The following is a 17,301-nucleotide window of genomic DNA, read 5'->3' on the forward strand; positions in this document are numbered from 1 at the left end:
ATAGCTCTTTATTCAAAAAATCGTCTGTAGGGGATATACTTCTTTATTGAAACTCGGTAATAAATAATTATCTCCGGAATACAGACAGAACTGAACCAGGGACTTCAGGGACTCAGAGGCTAATTATCATCACTGTTAAGTACAGCAGAGAATGGGGGTGGCGGATGGTTTGCTCCACATTACGCTCCTTCTCTGGGTAAAACAAGGCCGTCTTTTCTGTGAACATATTTAAAGCAAGAACTGCAAAAACTGTGCAATGTTATGGTTGAGGCTTTCTATTTGCCATATGTGTTGACAGAATGCTTAATAGTCTCTCCGCAATAAACGCAGACCCTGCCAGGCTGAAATATTAGGGCCGGCGCAATTCAACGACTGCACCACCACTGAACCGCTGGGGTTGGAAGCCTGCGTTGCATCGGAGCGTACCCAATGTTTCCTCTAACAAAGGCATGATCTTGAGGCCATTTCGCGGGCCATTTTCCCCCTCCCAGCGCCAGCTTTGTCTCCCCGCCGGTGTGAGGCTGCGACTTGGAGGCTGAGCTGCGCGGCTGGGGAACAAGCTCCAAGGGCGGGCGTGGGAAGCTGTGCCGCGCTGCCGCTGTGGTTTCCTGCGACCTGAGCGTGCCATTAGAGGAAGTTGGAGCGCTGCAGCTGCAAGAGATACCTGCTGCCTTCAAACTGGGGCTGGACTCCAGCAACCCCTGTGCGCCGATTACTGTCGTACAAAGAAACTCCCTCTGCCGGGGCGGGGGGAGGCCTGGGGGTTATCTGTCTCCCTGGCTGGGCGTGGAGCCGAGAGTAGACAGCAGGGTCGGCGTCGCCAGCGTTCCCCACCTTGGGGGACTCGCGAGCAGGGGCGTGCGGGGTCGAGGAGCCGGCGGGGAGCAGCGGGCAGGCCTCGGGAACCCGGGCCGGAGCGGGCCTCACGCCGCGCCTCGCACGCGAACCCGCGGCCGCCGGCGGCCCCTCCCACGATCCCCAGCCCCCGGCCCGCCGCCCCCAGCCGCCGACATCGGGCTGCACCGCCCCCGCGCGCTGACTGGCCCGCGCCAGCCTACAGCCAGGCTGTTGGCGGTTGGGGCGAAGCCGGCGGGAGGGCGCCCCGCCCCGCCCCCGCCGCGGAGTCGCGGCGCGCAGCCTCTTTCCCCCCTCACGGTCGGGGCGGTGGCGCTGTAGCCGCCGCGGCCTGTGAGGCAGTAACTCCCCTCCGCCCCTGCCCCATTCCTCCTCCTTTCTCTCCGCTCCCTCCCACCTCCCTCCCCTCGCAGTCTCTCGCTCGAGTGAATGTGGCGCGGCGGCACGGGACGCAGTCTCGGCCCCTGCCGCGGCCCCGCGAGCTCGTGAAGAGACGAAGCTGCCCCCTGCTCCCGTCCCCTGCGCGTCTCGGGGAGCCACCACCGCTGGGGAAGGAGAACGAGGAGGGCAGCGGAGGGACGGCGGCGGGAAAACGGGAGAGGGAGGAGAAGAGGGTTCGAGGACTAGTGGGGAAGGCAGGGAGGGACGGACGGAAGGACGGACGGCCCGACGAGGGGGCCGCCATTGAGCCTGCCAGGCTCTTCGGCTTAGGCTCCGGGTGGCGGCGGCGGCGGCGCGGACGAAGGGCGCGGCAAGCACTGTCGAGACAATAACCCTGCCGTCCGGCTCTGGGGGCGGCGGAGAGGAAGCGGTGGCGGCCTAGCGCGGCCGAGGCTCGCCGAGCGCCCGGGCAGTGTCCTTGTCCCCGCCGGCCGGGTGCCGCCGCCGGCCGGTGTGCGGGGCGCGTCAGTCGCCCGGAGCCCTAGGCTCCCGGCGGCTGTCCCCTCCCCTCCCCCTCTCCGGTGCGCGCGGAGCTGGTTTTCCGGGTTCCCCTGGACGGAGCTGGATCCTGCTTCTCGCCAAGGCAGGAAGTGAGTTTCGCACTGCAATTCCGGGCGGTGTCACGAGTGAAAAGTTTTTTTTTTTTTTTTTTCGGCGGAGATCCTAGTTGGGGCTGGGAAACTCCTGCAAAACTCGAGACCAGGAAGCCAGCCCGCACCCCAACCCCCACCAAAGCCACCTACTCTTCTTCTGCGGGAGGCCAGTCCACATCCGCTCTCACCCGAGAGAGAAATTCAGCTGGATCCAAAGTGACTAATGAAGGAAAGGAAATCATGTCAAGCGAAGCCTTGAAAAATCTGCCCTGAGACGCTGTCCCACCGAAAGGTAATTTTCACGAAAAGTGTCTCTGAGTCACAAAGTTCATGGGACTTTGTGACTCGGAAAAGAGATGAACTTTACTGTTTTTCACTTTTCTCCAAGTTGTCCTAAATCTTCCTTTTCTCATATAGAAGCGGATAATAATTGAGGGGCCAATTGGTCGAACTGCAGCCCCTCCCCCCACCCCCCATCTGGACTTTGGATTTTTTGGAAGAGGTGGTAAGAATGCAGTGGGACGAAAAGTTTTCAGCAATCCGAAGAACGAGTGTCTTTGTTCAGTTACAGGGGCCATAAGTTTTGGCTTTCTGGAACGTATAGAGTGTATGTTAAGTTGCTCAGTCTGGCACCTTCTGTTTGGGAAGAAAGTTTGGTCGCTGCTGCGAGTGATTTGCTGTTATTGAGATGGCTGCCGCGTTTGTTTATACTCCTACCGATTATATTGGCGCTTGCTTTAATCGAATATAGAAGTTTTTATTTTTTTTCCCAACCCTGATCAGTATATTTCGTTGAATTTTAGAAACAAAAAAAAACTTGCCATTCTTAGTTGATTTACAGAGTGGGTAATATATTTCTTTAGTTGTGTAGTAATGTGTTTTTTTCAGACGTTTAGCGCCGTATAACTTGTTTAATTAATTGAAAGCAATTATCGACTAGACTTTTCTTGTAACTGATCCATTAGGAAAAAAGGAATGAGGACTAAGCATAAAGAGAGAGGTATAATTAAACAACAATAACAACCTGTAAGACGTTTGATTTCTTAGGATTTCTGTACAGTTCAGAACAGACTGGGAAGGGAAGTAAAACGCTTAAAACGATTTTCAAGGGAATCGCAGTGATTGTGATAAAAAGCTGTGCTTTTTGAGTAGTATGGTGTTTACATTTTTGTGTTGGCCCCAATGTTTTTGGTCGGTTCTGCATAAGTAGTGATAGGTTCTGCCTGAATCTGTGGGGGCAGAATTCATGAAGCATGGCAGACATTCCACCAGTCAGAGCTATGAACACTTCTGAACCAATGGGTCGTCTTCATAGATCAAACTAGTTTTGATAGCAGCAAACCCAAACTTTTTTTCAGTGGTGGTGTAGTCTTTTTCTGTTTAGTTTTTTCCCCCAGTACTTTTGTGGTGCAAGGAGGTGAAATACAATACTGTGCTTTTGAATATATATGAAATAAATTTGGTATCCTGGTGGTAGGTATATCTTAAATATATATTGATGTTTAGATTGCCTATGCTATTAAATGTAATGACCGGAAACAGGAGGAGAGTGTTGATTTTCTTTAGTTCGAAGAGGAAAAATTAGATTTTAAAGATCAGGATAAAATTATTTCACAATTTGTTCTTTGCTACTTCAGCTTCATTAAGTACATTTCCAAAGGCAGTCTTTTATTTATTACTGTAGTTTTAACTCCCCCCCCCGCATGGTCTCAGGAGATTTTTTTTTTTTCATTGTTGGTAAGATTTGTGAACCATCAAGTAATTCCTGTTAAGTCAAACTAGCTTTATCAAAGAATTTAAAATGCGTAACTGATCTACTTTATGATTTTGGAACACATCATTAGGCTGCAAAAGAGGTTATTCTTGGGCATCTGAAAAAGCTCAACAAAATAAATGACACTGAACTTCAGTTTCCTTATATGGCTTATACTTGGCTTCAAAGCAGGGTAACCTTAATAGAGCAAGTCCTTTACAGAGAATTATCGCTTTATGAAGATGCTTGTTTGTTAGCAAATTTTGTATAAAAAAAGGATTGCAGCACTTGAAAATGACTATTTGAACCTCTATTTTTAGATTTAGTTCTTGATTTTTTTTTCCAGGAGAAGAGTAGTATGTTTCAGTGCAGGCAACACATTTTATAAAGTGAGGTGTTTACCTTTGTGTTTCTTTTTTTCTTCTCAATAAGGCATAAATTACATCGTAGTTTACTTGGAATTCTGTTAATCACTGAATTAACTTAAATTTTAGTTTTTATACTATTGTCAAGCTATAAATATTTTTGAAGTCTTGTTTAAACCGTGACAGATTTGAAAAGAGGTTAAAAGAACACAGTCAGTTAAAATATTTTTAAATGGCTTCAAAATTTGGATATTTTTAGTACTGTGTGGATTTTCTTAGATTAAATTGGGAAATAGAGAGTACTTCCAAAGTGTATATTGCACAAAATGGATGCTTAAAGGCTGTATTTATTCAAGGTAATTATGAATTTTCAGGACTTCAACTGATTCAAGTAGTACTAAGGTATGAAGTCTCCTTGCTGTTTGAGATCAAACTATTGTAAACTTTATGTATAAAAAGCTTACAGTGGTACAAACATGGAATACAAATTTTTATTGTATGCTGTTTCATAATGAAGTGGTAGCTATAGATACAATTTAACATATATCATTGGTAAATCTCTAAAATAGATTATTTTAGACATTGTTGGTGTTGAACTATTAGTAGTAAATAATACCTTCTAATAAATACACTTAAAAGTTTCAGAAAATAGGTGTATATTTCAAAATTACTTATTTGAAATAAGTGCTTATAGATAATATGATTTAGACTTTAAGCTGCTTTTGTTTTGGAAATAGATTATGGCAGTATTTACAGAGTATTTTGGATTATGCAGAATTTTAGTGATGTTGGGTAGCAATTTTTTTTTTCTGTAATTGCTGCTTATCCAGATTCTCTTTAAATACCTTACTTGGCTGCTTGCATTTTGACTCTTTGCCTTGCTCATTCATTTCTTTAATCTGTTACATGCTTGCTTGAGTTTTCTTTTTCTGGGAATACATTTCTATTCTAAACTTCTAAAGATGTCTTTGTCTTTTATTTTCTTTTCCTGTTTTTTTTTTTTTTTTTTTAAGATGGAGTCTTGCTCTGTTGCCCAGGCTGGAGTGCAGTGGCGGCGATCTTGACTCACCACAACCTTTGCCTCTCAGGTTCCAGCGATTCTCCTGCCTCAGCCTCCCAAATAGTTGGGATTACAGGCGCATGCCACTGTGCCTGTCTAATTTTTGTAAATATTTAGTAGAGACAGATTTTGCCTTGTTGGCCAGGCTGGTCTTGAACTCCTGACCTCAGGTGATCGGCCCGCCTTGGCCTCCCAAAGTGCTGAGATTGCAGGCATGAGCCACTGTGCTCTATTTTCTTTTCCAACAGCATATATTTTACCTATGTTTAGCTGTTTACAGTGGATTGATTATTCAGTTTTTGAATGTACACTATTTGCTGCTATAGAATATGTATACATGAATTATGCTCTATAATATCTGCTTTTGAGTTTTGTAAGGAAATAAGTTCAGCATTTTTGCTTTTCACTTTTGTTTTTTCCTCTGCATTGTTATTTTTCTTTCTGGGTACCCAGGTACCCAACTTGCTAACTTTTTTTTTTAAGTTGGAATCGCTCTCTTTTGCTCAGGCTGGAGTGGAGTGACACTATCTCAGCTCATTGCAACCTCTGCCTCCCGGGTTCAAGCCTTCTGAGTAGCTGGGATTATAGGCCTGTGCCACCAAACACGGCTAATTTTTGTATTTTTAGTAGAGACGGGGGTTTCACCCTGTTGGCCAGGGTGGTCTTGAACTCCTGACCTCAGGTGATCTGCCTGCCTCGGCTTTTCAAAGTGCTGGGATTATAAGTGTGAGCCACCATGCCCTGCCTACTGCTAACTCTTGAACCATGCTACTCCCATTTTTCAGATTCACCATTTAGCGTCTCTTCTTAGGTTTCCTAATTGTAAAATAGAAATAAAGCTGCTATTCAGCTTTCTCTTCTGATTTTCCTATTTTTATAGTTAGTTTCGTTGACCTAGCCTGTTTTCTCTGCATTTAGCTGGTTCTTAATTGCCATTTTTCTCTTTTCCAAACTCTGTTAGTCTGTGTTTATCACCTCAAAAAACTGTTTAAAACATGCAGTAGAAAAAAATTTATCTGATCTTATTTTATCAGCTCATATAATTCTGAATTTCCACTTTGCATTTCAACTCAATGTACATGCCAGTATTTTAATAAATTCATCAGTATATTGTTTTGTTTTATACTTTGTTTCTTTAGTGTTCTCAAAATTGACTGTTAAGATAATACCAGGCAGTTATTTATTCTTTTGTATTAAGACTTTATAACCCCCTCTACCTTCTTGTTTTTATACTCTTGGCCTCTTAAAACATACAGAACTTATTTCTCTGTTCCTTTTTCTCTGTATCTTCCTCTTCTGTCCTACCTTCCAATTTAAATGTCTTCTCTGTCACAGAATCCCTAAAATTTTGGAATTATCTTCCTTTGAGTTCATCTATCACTCTATTTTTTTCATTTCAAATTTTGACACCATTGAATGAAGACCTTGCCAGGTTTTTTTTTTGTTTTTTGTTTTTTTTTTTGAGATGGAGTTTCGCTGTTGTTACCCAGGCTGGAGTGCAATGGTGCGATCTCGGCTCACTGCAACCTTCGCCTCTTGGGTTCAAGCAATTCTCCTGCCTCAGCCTCCCCCGTAGCTGGGATTACAGGCATGCACCACCATACCCAGCTAATTTTTTTATATTTTTAGTAGAGACGGGGTTTCACCTTGTTGACCAGGATGGTCTCGATCTCTTGACCTCGTGATCCACCCACCTCGGCCTCCCAAAGTGCTGGGATTACAGGCGTGAGCCACCGCGCCCGGCCCCTTAACTTGACAGGTTTTAAGTGACAGTATGGAAGACAATAGAAAAGAAGAATATCTAAAAATTTACTTCATAAGTCTTTAATTATTGGAGATTATTTATTACAGCTTTAAAAACATATAGAATGTAGTAGAAAAACTAGAAAATAAAAAATGACATCTCCTTAATCAAAGCAGGTATAACAGAATCTGGGGACTTCACTTTTAGGGCTAATATTCAGAACCGCTTTACTTATATGCATAATGAGCTGATTTTGGTTCTTTGGTGTCCTAGAAAGGGTGAGAAAGGCATGTTTACAGCATTGTGAAGTTAGGACCTGTGGCATTACAGTGAAGCAATAGAAAAATAGAAAGATGACTGAATAACTTAGAAAATATTCTGTGACAACTTACTTTGAGGAGAAGTGCCTTGTACATGTCATTTGTCTGTAGGAGGATTCATTGTTTTAACGTGGCATAATTACAAGAAATAGTAGTAGCCGTAAGGCAATTGTTCTCAAACTTTTTGGTTTGGCTCAAAACAAATTAAAAAAATTTATTTAAAAATAACAAACGATTGCATGTTAATGTAACATTGTTTTAATAAAAATATAATTGTTTTCTAAAATACTTAGCAGAATGAGTGGCAGTGTTTATATTTTTGCAGGTCTTTTATGTTTGGCTTAATAGAGAAAGCTCAATTCTCATATCTGCTTCTTCATTCCATCTGTTGCAATATATTCTTTTGGTTAAAGTGTGTGAAGAAAATCCAGCCTTATGCAGTTATTTGTTTGGAAAAGGGAGGAATATTTTCATATTCTTTGTAGATAATCGTAGATACTTTTTGATAACAAAATTTGACAAGTAGTTGATACGTTGAAATTTGGTAACTAGTAACTTTTTAAAAGGTTTGTGGCAATGTTGAATGTAAGACCACGTCAGTGAATTTTTTATTTCTTGTTGTTACCTTGATACTCCATTGGTTTATCTTGTACTTTGGATAAATCTTTTACCCATTCATGATTTTGTAACATCATGCATTTGATCATTTGGAAAATATTGGTTCATTGAGTTACACATATTTTCCAAATGTTGACACGTTTCACTATACAGTAGCATACTGAAACAAAGTATCTTTATGAAAGATACTCTTAAGTGGCATTTAAAAATAAACCTGGGACCATGTGGTGATGCTAGTGTAGCTTGAAGAAGGCATTGCTTTTGTTCTTGTAAAGGCGTTAGCTGTTTTGTTGCTTTTGAAAATCAGTGTGAAATGTAAATATAATGGAAAAGGGAAAAATGACATCTCAGTATTATTATAAACACAGTTTTGACTTGGAAGATTCCTTGAAAGTATCTCAGGGACTCTCAGGGACTTGGACTCTCAGGACCTATTGACTGCACTTCGAGAACTTAGGTGGATGTTGGGGTTTATGGAACTTGCATTAATTCATTTTTTATTTCTTGTCTGTGTTGCATTCTGGGAGAGTCTTGAAGCTTAATCTTTTAGCCCACTTACTTGATCTTCATTTTCATTTGTTTTATTTTGTTACTTGTTTTTGGAATAGAGTTTCTAAGAATTCTAGTTTTTCATAGTTGATTTTTATTTATTTATTTTTTGAGATAAGATCTCACTGTGTTGTTTAGGCTGGAGTGCAGCAGCATGATCATGGCTCACTGCAGCCTTGAACTCCTGGGCTCAAGTTATCCTCTCACCTCAGTTTCCTGAGTAGCTGAGACTACAGGCATGCACCACCATGCCTGGCTAATGTTTACATTTTTTTGTAGAGATGGGTTCTTGCTTTGTTACTCAGGCTGGTGTTGAACTCCTAGCCTCAAGCAGTCCTCCCACCTTGGTCTCCCAAAGTGCTGGGAGCCACTGCACCTGGCCCAATTCTGTTTTTTTTTTTTAGCTTTATTTTTGTTCTACACGTAACCTTTAATCTCTGAGATGTTCTTTTAACATTGTCTTTTGTTTCTTCTACTAACACTACAGAACATTTGATCTTACTGTGCTTTTGGTATATCTGTCATGCTTTTTCTTTTTTCTGCAAATAATTGGATTTTCATGGTAGTCAGAGTTTTATATGATGACCTAGTCTCTACTGTATTGGTCATTTAAATGTGTGTTCCCAGCCCAATGAATCCTTCTTCTGGCTTTGGTGATTGCTTAGAAGAGGAAAGAGAGGACTATTTAATGAGTTTCTCTTTGAAGATATGTAGGTAGCTTGACTTTTTGGTACAGGTGTTTACTGTTCCTCAGGAAGCAGTCTTCTTTTTTCATAGTCACACTGTCCAAGTGTCACATCTCCCACAGTACATAGAGCTGTACTAGAGGCTTTAACCACACAGTGTTCTGTTATGGCTTGACTATCTGGCTGACTGCTCAGGACATACTTCTCTTAATCCTTCTTGCTAAGAAAACATCTTTTTTGGAGATCCCACTTTCTGCTTGTTTTGGGTATCTGTTTCCTCAAGTAAATTTTGTTTTATTATCATACCCTCTGACCCCAATCTACTTTGTATTCTCTATAAATTCCTTTCTGTTCTTACCTGTAAGTATACCCCTCTCAGGTTTTCAGCACTGCTATAGATATTTTTAAGTTAAATTTTAATTTTAGAAACAATGACCAACATATGGAAAAGTTTGAACCTTTTTGTTCCTGAACCATTTGACTAAGTTGCTAACATGATGCCCTGTTGTCACTCCTAAATATTTTAATGTTCATTTCCTACCAACAAGGATTTCGTCTTGCATGCAATGACATCATTACGATCAAAATCAAAAAGTTAATACGAATATACTACTAACATCTGAACCTCATTAATTGTCCCAAAATGTCTTTTACAGCAAACTGATCCAGTTTAGAATCATGTGTTACATTTTGTTGTCATCTCTTTATTCTTCTTCAATCTGGAGTAATTTCTTTCTCTTTTTTTTCCCAAGGCCTTGACACTTCTGAAGATCTAAAGATGACAGGCCTAGTTATTCTGTAGAACACTCCTCAATTTTCATTTGTGTGATATTTTTCATGAATAGATTTTTGATTTGATTTTTATGATTAGATCTTTGGCAGGGTTATCATAAAAGTGATGGTGCATTCTTCTCATTACATCTTATCAGGTGGCAGGCAATTTCAGTTTGTGCTATTACTGGTATTCTCTTTATGTGATGAAAGTTGTGGCTGCCAGACTTGCCCTTTTTCGAAGTATTCATTCCCTGTTTGTAATTAATATTTTGTGGTAGGTGCTTTGAAACTATGTAAATATTTTGTTTGTCATCATATTTTAAATTCACTTATTTACATCTGCCTAGGTTTATCTTCACAGGGATATAATCCATTATTATTTATTTTGGTGCTCAAATTGTTCTTGTTTGGCCAATAAGAACCCCATCTTCTTTTCTTTTTTTGTTTTTGATGTCTCTTCCTTTTTTGAGCGCTCCTTGTTTTTTAGCACAATTAGATATTCTAAATATATCTTCTACTTTTCCTCATTTTAGTGGAAAGTGGTACTTAGAAGCCAAGATCTGGGCACTTGTGTTCATTGTTGTTCTTAGAGTATTGTTACTTTCAGGCCCTCTTAATATATAGAGCTAGGAAATATTTTTATGTACATATACATGTTTACATCTATTTTTATTTCTATATCTATAAATATATACAGTGGTCCTGATTTATACTTCTTTGACTTTACCAGGAGTTTTATTGGGGTACTAAGTGCATCTTCAACCTATGATATTTTTGATTTAAATGGTGAGTTTATTCAGATGTAAATTCATTGTAAATTGAGGAGCATCTGCATATTTCAACAATGCAATTGTAATCCAGCGCCAAAACTTCACTCTAGGTTTTTTTTTTCCTTCCTTTCCATACTTGTAACTTATCTCTAACAGTGAGAACTAGTTCTGTTTCCATATGTTACATGTGTGAGTAAGTTAAGGTAAACATTTGTTCCAGCATTTTAAGCCAGAAGTTTCTGAAGTATTCCTACAGGGATAAAATTCCAAACTGTAAAAAGGCAAGTTTTAATACTCTGATAAAGTACATTTATGTGAAATATTTCATTCCTTAGTAATTCTTGAGGTGACTGTGAAAGGGGGATGGAAGAAATCCAGTACTTTTATTGTCTACATCGGACAAGTTATTTGTGGAGATAATTGCTCAATTTCAGTATGAGTGCAGTGATTTTGATACAGTTGTGTTTTTCTCTTTCTTTTTTTTTTCTTTGAGAAGGGTCTCACTCTGACACCCAGGGTGTAATGCAGTGGCATGATCATTGCTCACTGCAGCGTTGAGCTCCTTGCTCAAGCAATCCTCTCACCTCAGCCTCCCGAGTACCTGAGATTACAGGCATGGGCCACCACGCCCAGCTAATTTTTCTGTTTTTTTGTGGAGATAGAGGTCTCACTGTCTTGCTAGGATTGGTCTCTTAACTCCTGGGCTCAAGTGATCCTTCCACCTCGACCTCCCAAAGTATTGGAATTACAGGTGTGAGCCACTATGCCCAGCTGTGGTTTTCATATATTGAGGTTATATTGTTTGCATGATCATGAAGTTTTAAAGCGTCTAATAATGGTGTTGTTGGAGTCTCAAACCTTAGGTCACTCTAGACTCTTTGTGGGAGTGTGGAGGGGGGCCGGGTTGGGGGTGGGAAGGGGAGGATATGTTTGTATTAGGACTAGTGCAAGAAACTAGTGATCTAAAAATGAATCTCCTTCTTGCCAAGGCTATCACCCAACCTAGAATAAGTTGGTTTGACTTTCCCCTTCCGTATAGATTTTGGAAGTGATTTAAGAGGCATATCCCTTGAGACTAGAATAAATCTCTCAGTCTTCTAGGAAAAGATAAGGATCCTGGCGGCATCAAATGGATTCTTTGGGTGCCCTGTTAATCCCTGGGGACTTCAGAAGATTTATTGTCTTGATGCTGATTGCAGAATAGCAGGGACTGTATACAGTAGATGCTTTTTGATTTGTCGTGGATACCTGGTATCGACAGTGTCCTGTCTGCTCTTTCTTTTGAAAGCCATTCCCAAGCCAGGGTCCCTAGGAGTCATCTTCTTTATCTTCCTGATCTTAGTAATTGAAATTTCTGTCAATTCTGGCTTGTAAGTGTCTACAGAGTGAGATAATTTAGGGTACGATAGGAAGGCTGGATAAGGTGAAGGGCTTTTGATAGGCAAAGGGTGAAAATTACTGTAATCTTCTCCCCTTATAAAATTAATCTTGCTGTAAAAATTCAAATATAGAAATATATAACATAGAAAATGAAAATTCTCCACAATTCTGTCTCTCAGATATACTTCCACATGTATAGTTAAAATTGATGGCTTGAATAAAATTCTCTCTGAAGTGTGTGTATCAATTTGTACTTCCACCAATAGTATATAAAATTACCCGTGTGCATTTTTTACCAAAATGGATATTGATTATCTTATAATACTTGTGCACATCTGAGAGAGGCAATATAGTATAGTATATAGGAACATAGGTTTTAGAGTCAGATTGCCTGGATTTAAATCTATGACTTACTGATTATGACATTGAGAAATTAAATGTCAGTTCTTTTAGGTGTAGTAAATATACAGTATGCCCTTTGTGTTTTACATGGTTTTTATTGATTTGTTGCTTATCCTTAGCATTGGCTATGGTGTTTGCCATATAGATGCTTAAATTTTAACGTAATCTAAAATTCATGTCAGTCTTTTTATGTCTTTTGATTTTAATGTTATTCTTGGAAAGTATTTGCACCAAGATTATAAAAGTAATAACCTAGTTTCTTAAATTTTGGCTTAAGGAGTGAAAAAAATCATCTAGCTTTATGCTTCCCAAATTTCTAACTACTTATAGCACCATTTGTTGAATAATCTTTACCTCTAAAAGTCTACCTTTTTTAATAGTAAATCCTCAATATATTTATACTAAGTCAAGATTTTCTTTTTTTGTTGTTGTTGCATTTTTTGATACTATGCTATTCTGACCTCCCTCCCCTTTATAGTCTATTTAATACCTGGACGTGTTGCTTTATCACTCTACTTGTAAAGGAATTTTTCAGGTGGCCATGAATCATTTTTTATCAACTTCTAAAATAATTCTTGTTGGTATGTTGATTGAGAGGGTGTGAATTTGTAGATTAATTTAGAAGATAATTGATAACTTTACAGTAGCATATCTCTAGGAAGATAGATTTCTCACTTATTTGATGTTTGATGCCCTTCAGTGGCATTTATGGTTTTCATCTTGTCTTATCTGTGTTTCCTGTTGATATGCATATTTGTTATTTTTAAGAAACATGTATTTTTGTTAAATTTTTTTCTAAAAACATTTTGGAAGGAGAGCAAGCGCTTCTGTTATGAGGGTATTTCATCAATTGTATTATTATCCAGCTATTTAAATAAAGGAAGCAATTGCGTTTCATATTATCTATTCTAGTGATGACGTTTGAAAAATTGCTTATAGTATTTTAGTTGATATGCTTGTATTTTCTAGGTATATAGTGATAGATTCATTAAGAGTAATACTTTTTTTTTTTTGAGAAATGGTCTCTCTCTCTCATTCAGGCTAGAGTCAGTGGTGCCATCACAGCTCACTACAGCCTTGACCTGGACTGAAGTGACCTGTTTTCCCACCTTCTCTTTGGTGGATACCAGTTTGTTATAGATGATTATTTTTTAGTTTAGAAATAACTGGATACAGCTTAATTTACAAAAAAAAGTTTGCATCCATATTTGAGCCAAGAGTTTGCTCTGTCACCCAGGCTAAAGTAGTGGTACAGTCTTGGCTCACTGCAACCTCCTCTTCCTCCCATGCTCAAGCAATCCTCCCACTTCAGCCTCCCTAGTAGCTGGGACTATAGGCATGTGTCACTGTGCCTGGCTAATGTTTGTATTTTTAGTAGAGATAGGGTTTCACCATGTTTGCCAGGCTGATCTCGAACTCCTGGGCTTATCTGATCCACCTTGGCCTCCCAAAGTGTTGGGATTACAGGTGTGAGCCACCACACCCGGCCTCATTATGGTTTTGGTGTTAGCATTTCCTTGATAATTAGTGATGTTGAGTATCTTTATACGTACTTGTTGGCTATTTGTATATCTTTGGAGAAATGACTATTCAGGTTCTTTGATTGTTTTTGAATTGGGTTGTGTTTTAGTTGTTGAATTGTATTAGTTCTCTGTATATTCTCAATACCAGTCTGTTATTAGACACATGATTTGCAAATATTTTCTCACATTCTGTGGGTTGTCTTTTTACTCTCTTGATAGTCTTTTTTTTTTAATCAAAACAAACATCAAATTAAAAAAAAATCAGAAATCGTAAGAACAATGGAGCAGATGAACTCCTGAAAGAGTTCTGTATCTTGATCACATTTATTGGAATGGAGAAAAAATAAAAATACCTCTTAGGTTAGGAAGTTGTGAGTTATCTGCAAGTCTCCTCAGTTCAGGAGTGGAAGAATCCTTGAGTCATTTATTTCAAAATGTATGCAGATTTCTCTTGAATGTTTTACAATTAAAGAGGCCATTGTACAAAGTCTTTTATTTTTTATACAGGATAAATTCCTTGTTTCAGCCAGCTGTCAGTGGAAGGCAGCTAGTATAACACCATTTCCATGGACAAAGAATGTTGGAATATTCCATTTCATTGATTTATGTATCTCTTTATGTGTTTCTTCATCAGTTTCTACAATAGTCACAGTTTCTTCCAGCATCTCCCAATGTCATTTAAATGTTGATCACATGACTGCAGTCTGCTTTTAAGTTCTTGGTCATTTCTCATTTTCACATAAATTTGTTCATCCAGGATGAGCCTGATGGAGATCCAGGACCTCTTTTATGGTGTTGGTAATTTGTTTTGGGTCCACGTTGCCTGCCATATTTCAAACACAGCACCGTTTTCTTTCTCTCTCGAATAGTATCTTTGGATTTATAACTTAAAAACTGCTTAGCCATTCAACTTAAAACTTAAATATATAAACTATTTTATATAGTTTTCTAATTGTTCTTGGATATTTTGGTTGCCTCAGCTAATTTTCTATAAAGATAGTTAAAATTCTAATCTCTCTACTACCAGTTTATAAATATGTTTCACTTCAGATTTCTCATTGAAATTAAGTTTTTATTTTGAGATAACTATAGATTCACATACAGTTTTAACAACTACTACAGTGAGGTCTTGTGTATCTTTTATCCAGTTACCCCTAGTGGTAATATCTTGCAGAATTACAGTATAAATTTCACAACCATCATATTGGAATTTTGATAGTCAAGATACAGAATAGTTCCATCATCCCAAGGATCCCCCCCCTTTTTTTTCTTTTATTGTGAACACACCCACCTCCCTCCTATATTCCCTTTACCCCCTGCATTTTGTCTTTTCAAAAGTGTTATATAAATGGAATCAGGCTGGGCATGGTAGCTCATGCCTGTAATCCCAGCACTTTGGGAGGCTGAGACGGGCAGATCACTTGAGCTCAGGAGTTCAAGACCAGCCTGGGCAACATGGTAAAACCTTGTCTCTACAAAAATACAAAAATCACCTGGGTGTAGTGATGCATGCCTATAGTCTAAGCTACTCAGGAGGCTAAGGCGGGGGGATTGCCTGAACCCAGGAAGTCGAGGCTGCAGTGAGCTGAGATTATACCACTGTACTCTAGCCTGGGTGACAGAGCAAGACCCGGTCTCATGAATGCATGAATGAATGAATGAATGGAATCATATAGTATGTGACTTTTGGGATTGGCTTTTTACTTGAAAGATTTCAGAGTCATTGCTTATAGCTATAATTTGTTCATTTTTATTGAGTAGTACTCTGTGGTATGCATGTACTACCAATTTGTTGAATCATTTCATGTTGAAGGTCATCTGGGTTGTTGTCAATTTTTGGTTATTAGGAATAAAGCTGCTATGAATATTCATATAGAAGTTTTTCTGTGAACATTCCAGTTTTCATGTCACTGGGATAAAAGTATAAGATTATGATTGCTTTGTTGTATTGGATACAGACTGCTAGAGTGTTTTCCATAGTGGCTGGCTATTCCCACCAGCAGTGTTTGAGAGGTTTAGTTTTGCCACATCCTAGCCAGCAATTGATTACTTTTTTTTTTTTTTTTTACTATTTTAAAAACTATTCTTATAGATAAGGAGTACATCTCATTATGGTATTTCATGGTAGGTAGCTTTTTCCTAATGGCTAATATGTTGAACATCTTTTCCTGTGCTATTCAACATCTGTATGTTCTCTTCATAGCTTTTGCCCATTTTCTAACTGGATTTTTTTTTTAACTGTTGCATCTTTATATGGGTCCTTTGTTGGATATAGTTTGCAGGCATTTTCTCCCATTCCATACCTTGTCTTTTCATTCTTTTAACAGAATCTTTTGCAGAACAAAAGTTTTAAACTTTGATGAAATACCATTTATTATTCTTTTATGGATCGTGCGTCTGTTGTTAAGTCTAGGACTTTTTGGCTATTCTTGTATCCTGAGAAGTTTATCTGATGCATTTTTTTTTTAGTTTTGCATTCCTATTTGTGATCCATTTTTTTTTGATACAGGGTCTCTCTCTCTCTCTCACCCAGGTTGGAGTGCAGTGGCGACATCTCAGCTCACTGCAACCTCCACCTTCTGGGTTCAAGCAATTCTCCTGCCTCAGTCTCCTGAGTAGTTGGGATGACAGGCACATGCCACCACATCTGGGTAATTTTTGTATTTTCAGTAGAATCATTTAAAATAGGATCCCTTTGTGTTCAACTTCATTGATTATTATTTTTAACATTTCTCCTTACAGAAGAGATTTGAGGTGACTTTTAATAGGATGTAAATATATAGTTAATAGAAGTAGAAAATCAGACCCAAGGAAAAAAATGAAGAAATATATTACTTTTAAGTAATTTAACATAGTTGCTGTGATAAAACATCAAATTTAGCTAAGCTTCCTGGGAGCCAGAATTTTCATTACCCTAAATGAAGAAATATATCACAAATTCTCCAGAAGAGACAAATATTTTTCTTGCATTAAATCTTAAATAAGCTGGGTGTGGTGGCTCACACTTGTAATCCCAGCACTTTGGGAGGCTGAGGCAGGCGGATTACCTGAGGTCAGGAATTTGAGACCAGCCTGGCCAACATGGTGAAACTCTGTCTCTACTAAAAATACAAAAATTAGCCAGGTGTGGTGGCAGGCCGCCTGTAATTCCAGCTACTCAGGAGAATAAGGCAGGAGAATCACCTGGACCTGGGAGGTGAGGTTGCAGTGAGCAGTGATCATGCCATTGTACTCCAGCCTGGGCAACAAGAGCGAAACTCTGTCTCAAAAGCAACAACAACAACAACAAAATAATTTCTAACGTGTGCATTCTCTATATAAGAACTATTGAGTAATGAATGGACAGTTTTGTTGACAGCGATTTCACAGCACATATTCTATAGCTGTCAAGCTCTTTTTCCGGAGGTTTTTTTGTTTTGTTTTTATATATTGAGATAGGACATTGCTCTGTTGCCCAGGCTGGAATGC

The 17,301-nt window shown here is 39.3% G+C and overlaps 1 protein-coding gene across 5 annotated transcripts in view; it reads left to right on the forward strand.

The window, feature by feature from the left end:
* Positions 1-1,850: 1,850 nt before the first annotated feature.
* Positions 1,851-17,301, forward strand: part of ERBIN (erbb2 interacting protein) — a 152,695-nt gene continuing 137,244 nt past the window's right edge. For 3 of the 5 annotated variants that reach the window (XM_012462252.3, XM_012462253.2, XM_012462254.3), the window contains exon 1: positions 1,851-2,181. The gene's annotated coding sequence lies outside the window, so the exon portion shown is untranslated. The remainder of the gene's footprint in view (positions 2,182-17,301) is intronic. The other 2 variants (XM_012462255.2, XM_012462256.2) reach the window with 1 other exon arrangement.

This window comes from Aotus nancymaae, unplaced genomic scaffold (genome assembly GCF_030222135.1).
Source record: "Aotus nancymaae isolate 86718 unplaced genomic scaffold, 86718_ANA_hifiasm-v0.15.2.pri h1tg000014l, whole genome shotgun sequence".
Lineage (NCBI taxonomy): Eukaryota > Metazoa > Chordata > Mammalia > Primates > Aotidae > Aotus > Aotus nancymaae.